The sequence below is a fragment of the Chrysochloris asiatica genome, unplaced genomic scaffold, assembly GCF_000296735.1.
Source record: "Chrysochloris asiatica unplaced genomic scaffold, ChrAsi1.0 scaffold00014, whole genome shotgun sequence".
Classification (NCBI taxonomy): Eukaryota; Metazoa; Chordata; class Mammalia; order Afrosoricida; family Chrysochloridae; genus Chrysochloris; species Chrysochloris asiatica.
Window position 1 is genome coordinate 14,464,278 of NW_006408532.1, and position 11,790 is coordinate 14,476,067.

The following is an 11,790-nucleotide window of genomic DNA, read 5'->3' on the forward strand; positions in this document are numbered from 1 at the left end:
GATTTACACCCTCGGAAACCCTGTACAGGGTTGCTATGGGTTGGAACCGACTCGACGGCACTTAACAACAACAACAACAACAACAACAACAAAGGAGCTCTGGTAGCATAGTGGTTACGAATCGGGCTGCGAACCGCAAGGTCAGTAGTTCGAAACTACCAGCTGTTCCGCGGGAGAAGGATGAGGCTTTCTGCTCCCGTAAAGATTTCCAGCCTTGGAAACCCTGTACAGGGTCACTATGAGTCAGAACCTACTCCATGGCACATAACAACAACAACAAAGATTTACAGCCTCAGAAACAGGGTCACTGTGAGCCAGAACCAACACGGTGGCACACAACCACACCACCAGCAGAAATAGTCAAGCCTATGAAGAAAGGAGAAACTGCTGCCGTTTATGATGTTTTATAATTATTTAGGGGTTCTGCTGTGGGTTAGTGTGCTAGACTGCAAAGGCAGTTTGAGCTGCAAGGTTGGAGGTTTAAGCTTACCAGTCACTCCTCAGAAACCTTATACAGGCTCACTATGGGTTGGAACCGACTCAACAGCACTTAATAACACCATTATTTATTTAGAGCTATTAGCTGGTTGTGACAGTGAATAAATATGTTTGATAACTTATTTTTTTTTTGGAAATTTACAAATTTCAGGGAGAAACGAATTCAGTGTTCAAAGTGTACTGGTCACTGTCATCGTCATCTTGTTTTATTGCCCCTCTCCCTGAATTTGAGGAGCCTTGGTGGCACTGGACTGCTAACTTCAAAGTTGGTGTTTCAAACCTACCAGCTGCTCTGAGGTAGAAAGCTGAGGCTGCTCCTAGAAAGATTTAGTCTTAGAAATGGTAAGAAGCGGTTCTGCTCTGCCTTATAGGATTGTTGGCAGTCCGAATCAACTTGACGGCAGTGTTTGGCATGGTTTTCCCCTGAATTTAATTAGTCTCAAAGAAGAATCTATCTTTTTATGCATTTGCATTTTACATTAAAGTAAGTGACTTAATTTAGCTCTGGAAAATGTGTGTGTTGGTTTTTAAAGTCCACTTTATCACTTGAATATATTTGTACTTAAAAACAAGGCTGGTTCCTATTAGCCTTCTGCAGAAAGTCCTAACCTGTAACAACAACATATTGTAGTTGTTGCTAAGTGTCGTCGTGTCAGTTCTGACTCATAGCAGCTCTGCATAGTGTTTCTGAGAAGTGGCTGGTAGGTCTGAACTGCCGACCATGTGTTTAGCATTCCAATGCTTATCGTACAGTGCCTCACCAGTACAATAACACACATAAAATACAAATACTGAAAAGGAGTAAAGAGTCATCTTTATTATCAGTTAATATGATGATCTGCCTGTGAAAACCAAGAACTGAAAAATAGTCAGAATGAATAAGACATTTAGCAAAATGATTGGCTAGAAAATACATATATCAAAGACAATGGTCAATAGTCATCTTTCCTATCAACACTAACCAGTTTATAAACTATTAAAGAAAAAGATACAAATTACTACAGCAGTACAAATTTTAAACTTTCACGAGGAAAATTTTACCAAGATCAATTAAAGAAAATGAGGTAGTTTGTCTACAAAGATGGCTGCCCATCCTGGTTGCTCAGGCCTCTCCCCATCAAGAGATGACTTATTGCTCTATCCTTTAATCTGGGCTGGCAGGTGTCTGATTTAATCAGTAGAACATGCCAGAAGTGACATGGTGTCAGTTCTAGGCCTAGCTTTTAAGAACACTGATTTTACCCCTTATAGCTCTGAGTCACCATCTAAAAAATCCAGGCTACTCTGCTCGAGGGAGAGGCCAGGATGAGCTTGACTTGCAAGTGCAGGCGCCATCTTGGATCTTCAGCTGCCATCTGACTGTAACCCCATCACAGACACAGGGAGATAATAGTAAATTGTTGTTGGAAGCCATCAAGTTTTTTGCTTTTGTACCAAAAATATGAGAGGGTTTCAAAAATTTTCTGGAAAAATGGCATTAAAAGACAATAGAATTTTTTCACAAACATGTTGAAGGCCCCTTGCATATATATCAAAATATAATTGAGACAGAAATCTCTAATAAAGGGGAATAGGGGGATTAGAAACTAAATTTATTTTTAAATTAAATTTATGAATTTAGTATAATTGCAATTGTATTAAAATTTAAAATTTAATAGTGGGTCTTGTTTCCTATCAGAATTCTAACATTCTAAGAACTATTTGAAAGAATAAGCAGGTGAGAACAATCATAAGCGTTTTGAAAAGGGGCTTAGCTAAGTTGGGGAAGTAAAACATTAACATTTATGAAACCACTTTTTATATGTTATATTCTTAGTTCTTTTTTCATTTGATAAGAATTTAATTAATATGTAAAAAATGCTTATATATTACAAGGAAATATTAATGATACAATAGAGAAATAAGCAAAGGATATACATGGATAATTAATTCACACCCTCTGCCACCAAGGAGTCCTGGTATGACACTGTGGGTGAATGAACCAGACTGCAAATCCATTTGAACTGCAAGGTCAGCAGTTCAAGCTCACCGACTGCTCCTTAGAAACCCTATACAGGGTCGCTATAGGTCGGAACCAACTCGACAGCACTTCACAACAACAACTGCCACTGCACAATACAGTGTAGAACTGCTCTATAGGGTTTCCAAGACTATAAATCTTTATGGGAGCAGATCACCTTTAGAGCATCTGGTGGATTTGAACCACAGCTCTTGACTCATTGTGACCTTACATAACAGAACTTCCCCATAGTGTTGTCTAGGCTATAATTTCTACAGGAGCAAGTTACCAGGTCTTTCTTTCATGGAGCTGCTGAGGAGTTTGAACCCTGAGCCTTTATGCCACATTTATGTCCTGGCTTCTTATGAATATGCTTAACTGTACCCATACTCTTTGACCTAATCATTCTCTTTCTAGGACATTTTCCCAAAGAAAATCATTCAAACTGGAATAAAAATTCTATGTGAATGTATTCATCACTGAATTGTTTATAATGACGAAACTAACAAAGTACCTGAATATTTCATATTAGGCGAAGTGTCAATTTAGTATGTTATAATCATATGCTAAGGTATTATGCAGCCTTTAAAATACCCATAGACAGTTTTTACTGTCTTGGAAATATTCATTTAAGGTTAAGAAGAACATTAACATATAAAATTGTGTGTATATTTTATCTAAACTATGTATCAACATAGAGAAAATAAAAAATTAAAACTGCCAAAATACTAATAAACTTAACACTTAATGGTGGGATTCTTGGGGATTTTATACTTTTTAGCATTTTGCAATGCATGATTATTTATAATCAGGAAAACCACAGGGAAGCAAATATATTATTTAAAAATGCATTTCAGGCCCATTTCCTTATCTACATGGGTTTAGGTTCTATATCTAAGCAAAAGGAAGTTGCAAAATGCATAATTAAAACCACAAAATTCAAAGGAGTGATTTCCCCATAGGCATAAATATAAAGAATATGAGATGTATTCTTAGTGCACATAAATCTTCAGCTATTATGATGCATACTTGTGCTTTTAAAAAAACTCAGTCTTCTTTCTAATACATCTCACATTGCTTGTTTCTACATAACAGCATAGCATACATACCGTGGCAGTTATTAGACTTTATTTGAAGAGTTTTTGCTCATCCACGTCCAGCTGCTGTGCCAAAGTAATTGATTTTGAGGCACAAGTTCTATATTGCTTCTAGAACTTGCATTTGATAAATGCTTGAACTATATGATTTCAAGACAAAAATTAAAAAAAAATTATTATAACAGTGGTTGTTTAAATAACACTAGATTAATATTTGAATTCTGACAATGAAATTATCATGCATATAAGCAAGCATCTGACCCCCCAAATACTTACAAAAGCAAGCAGATATTTTCAAAGAGAGGTGACCCAACATAATGCAGAAATCATAGAACAATATCACATGCAAATAAAATTTTGCTATAGATAAAAAACAGTTGCAACAATACATTGACAGAGAATGGCCAGAAATTCAAACCAGATTCAGAAGAGGATGTGGAACTAGCGATATCATTGCTGATGTTGGATAGATCTTGGCTGAAAGCAGAGAATACCAGAAGGATATTGACTTGTGCTTTATTGACAGTGCAAAGGCTTTTGACTGTGTAGATCATGACAAGCTATGGATAATGTTGGGAAGATAGTTGTTCCAGAACACTTCATTGTGCTCATGAGGAACCTGACATAGACCAAGAGGTAGTTGTTCAAACAGAACAAGGGGATATTGAATGGCTTAAAATCAGGAAGGATGTACCCTGAGGTTATTTCCTTTCACCCTATTCAATTTGTACACTGAATAACCCTGAGAAGCTCCATCATTTGAAGAGCAATGTAGCATTATCATTGGAGGAAAACTCATCAACCCCCTGACATGTAAATGCTACAACCTCGCTTGCTGAAAGCAAAAAGGACTTAAAATACTGATGAAGATCAAAAACTACAACCTTCACTATGGATTGCACTTCAATGCAAAGAAAACTATAATCCTCCCAACTGAACATATAAGTAACATTCATATAAATGGAGAAAAGATTGAAGTGGTCAAAGACTTCATTTTACTTGAATCCATGATCACCATTCATGGAAGCAGCAGTCAAGAAATCAAATGACATATTGCATTAATCAAATCTGCTGCACAAGACCTCTTTAAAGTGTTCAAGAGCAAAGATACCAGTTTGAGGACTGTGCCAGGACTGCTAACTGCAAGGTTGGCAGTTCAAACCCACCAGCAACTCCTTGGAAGCAGGGTTACTATGAGTCAGAACTAACTCTACTGCACTTAGCAACAACCAGGACTTTTGCAGGAGTCCTAGTGTCACAGCGGTTAAAGTGCTGCTAGCTAACTGAAAGATTGGTGCTCCGAACCTTCCAGCCACTCTGCTGGAGAAAGTTATAGCAGTCCCTGCTTCTGTAAAGATTTACAGCTTTGGACTTCCTCCGTGCACTCTGTCTGTAAGGTTGCTTTGAGCTGGAATCAACTCGATGGCAGTGACTGTGTTCGAAGCACTTTTGCATGCGTATTCTAGGGGGCTTCAAAAGTTCACGGAGAAGCGGAATGAAAAAAAACCAATGTATTTTTTCCCACGAACTTTTTGGAAAATTTCCATGATCTTTTAACTCCATTTTTCCATGAACTTTTGGAAGCCTTCTCCTATGGACAATGAAAAAGGAAGACAGAAGAAAAATGAATCATTCGAATGGCGCTGTTGTCAAACAATACTGACTATAATGTGGACTGCCAGAAGAAGCAACAAGTCAGTCTTAGAAGAAATCACCAGACTGTTCCTTAGTAGTGAGGATGGCAAGTCTTCAGCTAGCTTATTTTGGACACGTCATTAGGAAAGACCAGTCTCTAGAAAGGAGCTCTGGTAGCGTAGTGGTTACGAGTTGGGCTGTGAGCGCAAGGTCAGCAGTTCGAAGCTACCAGCGGTTCCGCAGGAGAAAGATGAGGCGATCTGCTCCCGTAAAGATTTACAGCCTTGGAAACCCTGTACATGGTCGCTATGAGTCGGAACCGACTCCACGGCACACAACAACAACAACAACAGTCTCTAGAAAAAGACATAGTGGTTGGGAACAAGCAGGTCAGTGAAGATGAAGGACACCTTCTATGAATTGGACAGACACAATAGCAGCAGCAGCCAAGGGCTCAGACATCTCAGCAGTCATGAAGACAGTGCAGGATCTGACAGTGTGTCCTTCTGTTTTGATGGAATCTCCATAAGTCAGGGCCAACCCCATGGCAACTAATAACAACAAGCACATGTGTACAAACGTGTTGCCACAAAGGCAGATATAATCTAGACTAAATTATATTAATTTTCAAATGTTCTGATTTTAATGGAGAGTAAATATTCTTTTAGTGTCCTTACCATTGCTTTTGAGACTGTTGGTAGTGTACTTCCTGTGCCTCCTGGCTAACTGTTGGCCTAGACCCTTAGAAGTCTCACATGACTGCATTGGGGCCTCTAGAATTTATCAGTCTGGTTGGTTGGTGTTGTGTTGATCAATGAATACTTACCTTTTATCCAAGACCAAAATGCACCAGGACTTAGTGGTAGGAGTGAGGCAGCATCTTTAGGAACATTTTAATGTTTAATTAGACTCATTCACATAAAAGAAACTCACAAAAAACTGGAATTGCCTACCATTGTCCTTAAGAGGAAGACAAGAGAGAAAAATGATGGCTGGAAAACCAAAAGAATGGGACAGAAAATGGATCCAGAAAAGGGTGGGACTATGTAGCAAGCATCACTTCTCTGAACTAAATTAGCTTTTAATTACCAGATATTTAAGAAGTCCTCTCTGCAACTTTGCTCCATTACCTTTAATTTTCAGCATTTTCATTCTATTACAGACAGTCCCTTCTTTGCCCCTTCATTCCCCTCTTTTGCCTTTCCTCCCTTTCTTCCTGTTTTAAAAAGTAATAGTATTAAGATTTGGGTGTTATAATTCTGTCTACATGGAATAATCGTAAAAGTGTGCCTTTGCCAAACTTTTATCCAGAAAATTAAGGCTGGAATTGAGTTAGGTAATGTACCTGACTCCCTAATGTGTCTTCATTATTTTTATTCTAGTCCACTTTTCTTTGTGCTACATCTGAATATATCAACTATTTAATTTTCTCTTTCCTGCTCTCTTTTTGTTCTGTTAATGTTCTGACTCAATATTCGCTAACAAAAAAATAATGACCGTTTGTTGAATATGCTTATCAGTCTTATTTGGTACTGCAAAAAATATCACCAAACCATTCCTCCCACAGCCCTGTCTGCTTCTCAGCTGGGTTAGATAATTCCTTGCAATGGCCACACAGAACTCAGACACTCTCCAGTCATGGGGCTTACTAGGGAATTCAATGCAAGATCAGAAATGCACAGGGCAAAGGTTCTCCTCAGTTGTGCCCACAGGCAGTCCTCTCTCTGCCCGGGCAGTGTTACAAAGCACTTTTAGGACTGCTGGTAAATGCTCACAGGATATATCACTCCACCATAAGCCTCAGTCCTAAGGTGCTAGGCTCTAACTCCATGGGTCAGCAAACGTAGGTCCCCTAATTAAGTCCTGGAGGTACCTCACTCCACAAGTGAGCCTCCTGCCCAAAGGCCCTCAGCTTCGCTTGCTCTGCTGGCCTGGAAGTCCACTGCTCTGTCTCCTGCTCTGGCTTTTGGTTCTGCTACAGCTACTCCTCTGTGACTCTTTGCTGTCACTGCTTTCTGTCCCTGGGTCAAGGAGTTTCAACGTGTAGAGATCTTGGAGTTGAAAGGATATACTCCATTCCTGGTTCTTCTTTGATGGTAATGAGATCCCCTATTCTGCTTCTGAGATGGCTTATTTAATTCTAGCAGGATGGTAACATTGACCAATCCCTTCCTTAGATTTCCAAGTATTTATAACCACAATCCTGTTAATAAATGTTGTTGTTGCTGTTAGGTGCCGTCGATTTGGTTCCAACCCATAGCAAACCTATATAGGGTTTCTGAGGAGCAGCTGGTGAGTTTGAACCACCCACCTTGCAGTTCAAATGACTTTGCAGTCTGGCACACTAATCCACAGCACCACACCAGGACTCCTGTTAATAAATACACACAAGTAAATCATATAATCCACCAGCATCCTTCTCTTACCCATGCCTATCAGGAAAAATTGTTTGGTGGGCTGCTAATTGCAAGGTCAGTAGTTCAAATCCACCAGTCACTCCCAGTAAAAAAAGATTAAGCTTTCTGCTCCCATAAAGATTTATAGCCTCAGAAACCTGACACAGGGTCACTATGAGTTGGAACCAATTTGGTGGCATACAACAATAACATACCACAAGTACTAGTGACTGAAATGAGTCTGAATTTTAGATTCTTTTGCAAATTAGGTTGTGGTTGTGGGTGGAGTTAGAGAAGTGGGAAGGGGTCAGGTGGTTATACTAGTGCCTTTTGATCCATACCAAGGTATTCCATGATATTTGCTGCTTCTCAACCTCTGGGTTTAGAAGAAGGTGGTGACCTTCCTAAGCTAAATTTCACAACACTCAAGCAGCAGCAATGGACTCAAAGATTCTAAATTGATTCTGCACAACCTCAATGTGTGTTGACATACATGTGCTGAACTTGTACATATATGTGTAAGCATAGTTTTGTAACTTGACAGGCAAACAATTTTAGGTCTGAGTCTCATGTAATTCTGCCAGTGCTAAAGAACCACATTTCCCAGATTCCAGCTTCAGCCTCAGGATCTGCTGGTAATTACTCATACATGGCTTCCATGGTTTCCCCAGTTGATTGGAGTACAATAAGATTTGCCTTAGTTAGTGGAATATGAAGTTATTGGTTGATTAATAGAAGGAAGGAAGGAAGAAGGAAGACAAAGAGGAAAGCAGACAGGAAGGAAATACCATTTATTGAGTGTTTACAATGTCTAACGAAGGTACCAGCTTAGTATCTTTACATCCAATAGATCACTTGGGATACTAACACTGTTAGTATAATTTTACACTGAGCAGCCCATGTCCTATGTTGTTGGTGTTGTTAGGTGCCATCGAGTTGGTTCTGACTCATAGTAACCCTATGCATAACAGACAAAACACTACCTGGTCCTGCACCATCCTCACAATTGGTGTTATGTTTGAGCCCATTGCTGCTGCCACTGTGTCAATCCATCTCATTGGGGATCTTCCTCTTTTTTGCTGCCTCTCAACTTTACCAAGCATGATGTCCTTCTCCAGGAACTGACCTCTCCTGAAAACATGTACAAAGAATGAGAGATGAAGTCTTGCTGTCTTGGTTTCTAAGGACCATTCTGGTTGTACTTCTTCCAACACGGATTTATTTGTTCTTCTGGAAGTCCATGGTACTTTCAATATTCTTCTCCAACAACATAATTCAAATGCATCGATTCATCTATGGTCTTCCTTATTCATTATCCATCTTTCACATGCATATGAGACAAATGAAAATACCATGGCTTCCGTCAGGCATACCTTAGTCCTCAAATTGACATTTTTGCTCTTCAACACTTTAAAGAGGACTTGCGCAGCAGATTTGCCTAATGCAGTACTTCATTTGATTTCCTGACTGCTACTTTTCATGACTGTTCTGTAAAGATTAAATATTCCTAATAGCACAGCAGTAAAGTATCCAACGTGAACCCAGGTTTGACTCCAGATGCCATGTTTTTGGACACTGTTTACAAACATGACTCAACAATTATATAATCAACTTGTTTAGGCCTTGACATCATCATCTTAAAAATTAGTGGGCTGAAAGGAATACTCTTTATGAGCTCTCAGGTTCTCAAATGTTACTCAATTTTATTTGGTTCTATCTGATTTAATTCTATCTCATTTGTCCCAATAGTTATTTATTTATACCCAAGGAATCTGTTTGATTAAAAACATTGACAGACACTTAATTCAAGTCTATTTGAAAATTAGGAAATAAATATTTTAGCTCCATGTTCATTTTCTATATTATCAACAGCTGAGAAATTGTGGACGCTTAACTCTAGGAAAGTCATATTCTCAAGTTGTCTCTTTTTAGTAGAAAAGTACTTCAGTTCTTTTGAAATGTTACTTTCATATTAAATTGACTTCAAGTTACTATGATTTACCATTTATTTCTATGTCAGCTCATAAAACTCACTTCTACTTTGGGGAACTCGGAATTATGAGAGATTTTTGTTTCTTCTTTTGATTATTTTTAATTTCTACATTTACTACACTGAACATTCGTGACTTTTATAAAGATTTAAAAAGACAAGTTTTAAAAACCAAGAAACCTAGGCCTTAAATGTATACATACCCCATTATAGGGGTTGTTATTAGGTGTTTTTGTGTTGGTTCTGACTCCTAGCAACCCTATATGAACAATAAGAAGAAATACTGCCCATGCCTTTGCTGTTCTCACAATTGTTATATTTGAAGTCATTGTTGCAGCCACGGTGTCAGTCCATTTCTTTCCTCTTTTTCACTGACCATCTGCTTTACTAAGCATGATATCCTTCTTTGGGATCCATCCCTCCTGATAACGTATCTTGAGTATGTGAAACAAAGTCTTACCATCTTCCCTTCTAAGGAGCACTCAGGTATACTTCTAAAACAAATTTGTTTGTTCTTCTGGAAGACTATGTTATATTTAATATTCTTCACCAATATCATAATTCAAGTGCATCAATTCTTCCATGTTCTTCTTTATTCATTGTCCAGTTTTCTCATGCCTATGAGGTGACTGAAAACATAAGAACTTGGGTCTAGCTCATATTTGTCTTCAAGGTGTCATCCTTGCTTTTAAACAAGGAGATCTTTTGCAACAGATTTGCCCAATGTCATGTATGTCATATGACTTCTTGACTGCTTCTCTATGGGTGTTGATTGTGGATCCAAGTAAAATGAAATCCTTGATAGCTTCTTTTTTTCTGTTTCTCATGATGTTTCTTATTGGTCCAGTTGTGAGGATTTTTCTCTATATTGAAGTGTAATCCATACTTGAGGCTGTAGTCTTTGATCTTCAATAGTAAGTGCTTCAAGTCCTCTTCACTTCCAGCAAGTAAGATTACATAATCCTGTTATTGCCGATTGTCAATGAGTCTTCTTACAATCCTGATGCCACGTTCTTCTTCATATAGTTCAATTTCTTGGATTATTTGCTCAGAAAATAAAGGGGAAAGGATACAACTCTGGCACAGTTTTCCTAATTTGAAGCCACACAGTATCCTTTTGTTTTCTTCCAATGACTGCCTTTGATCTTTGATCATTATAATATAAAACCAAATCAAACCTGTTACCATTGAGTTGAGTCATAGTGGTCCTATAGGACAGCATAGAATGGCCTCGTTTTTACATTGTTGTAATCGTTACGGTAACTGACTGCCCTGTCTTTCTCCTAGAGCGACTGGTAGGTTCAACCTGCTGACCATTTAGTTAGCAGCCAAGTGCTTAACTGTTGGGCCAACAGGGTTCCTATTATAAATATATTGTTGCTGTTGTTAAGTGCTGTTGAGCTGGTTCCATCTCATAGCAAGGAGAGACTGGTGAGTTTGAACTGGCAACTTTGTAGTTCAAACCAACCTTGCTGTCCAGTGCATTATCCTGCAGCAACACACCAGGAATCCATTATCTATATACGGCTGTGAAAACAAGAATAAAAACAAATTGTGCTTTCTTTATACAAAAGGATTTAACCAATTAAAATTTATGTATCAGAAAGAAAAAAAGCATCAATAACTAATATTTAATGTGGAATTGCTTATTTTTTGATACTTGCCTCTCCTAAAGACTGTGTGATAATAAGTTTTAAAAGTCAGCTTGTTTTTTGAAATGTTTGTTCCTATGTTGTCGATGTTAGGTGCCATCAAGTCAATTCCAACTCATAGTGACCCTATGCACATCAGAATGAAACATTTCCTGGTCCTCTGCCAGCCTCACAATTGTCATGCTTGAGCCCATTGCTGCTGCCATGTTGTCAGTCCATAACACTGGGGTCTTCCTCTTCTTTTGTTCACCCTCCACTTTACCAAGCATAATGTACTTTTCCAAGGACTGGTCCCTCCTGATAATATGTCTGAAGTAAGAGAAATCAAGTCTCATCATCCGTGTGTCCAAGGAGCATTCTGGCTGCACCTCTTCCAATACAGACAGGTTTGTTCTGGCATTCAAGAGTACTTCCAATATTCTTCTCCAACACCATAACTCAGATGCATCAATTCTTCTATGGTCTTCCTTATTCATTGTCCAACTTTCACATGCATATGAGGTTATTGAAAGTACCATGGCTT

The 11,790-nt window shown here is 38.5% G+C and overlaps 1 protein-coding gene across 1 annotated transcript in view; it reads left to right on the forward strand.

The window, feature by feature from the left end:
- LOC102837380 (chromosome unknown open reading frame, human C9orf135) overlaps window positions 1-11,790 on the forward strand; it is a 114,699-nt gene that overhangs the window by 86,097 nt on the left and 16,812 nt on the right. The window lies entirely within an intron of this gene.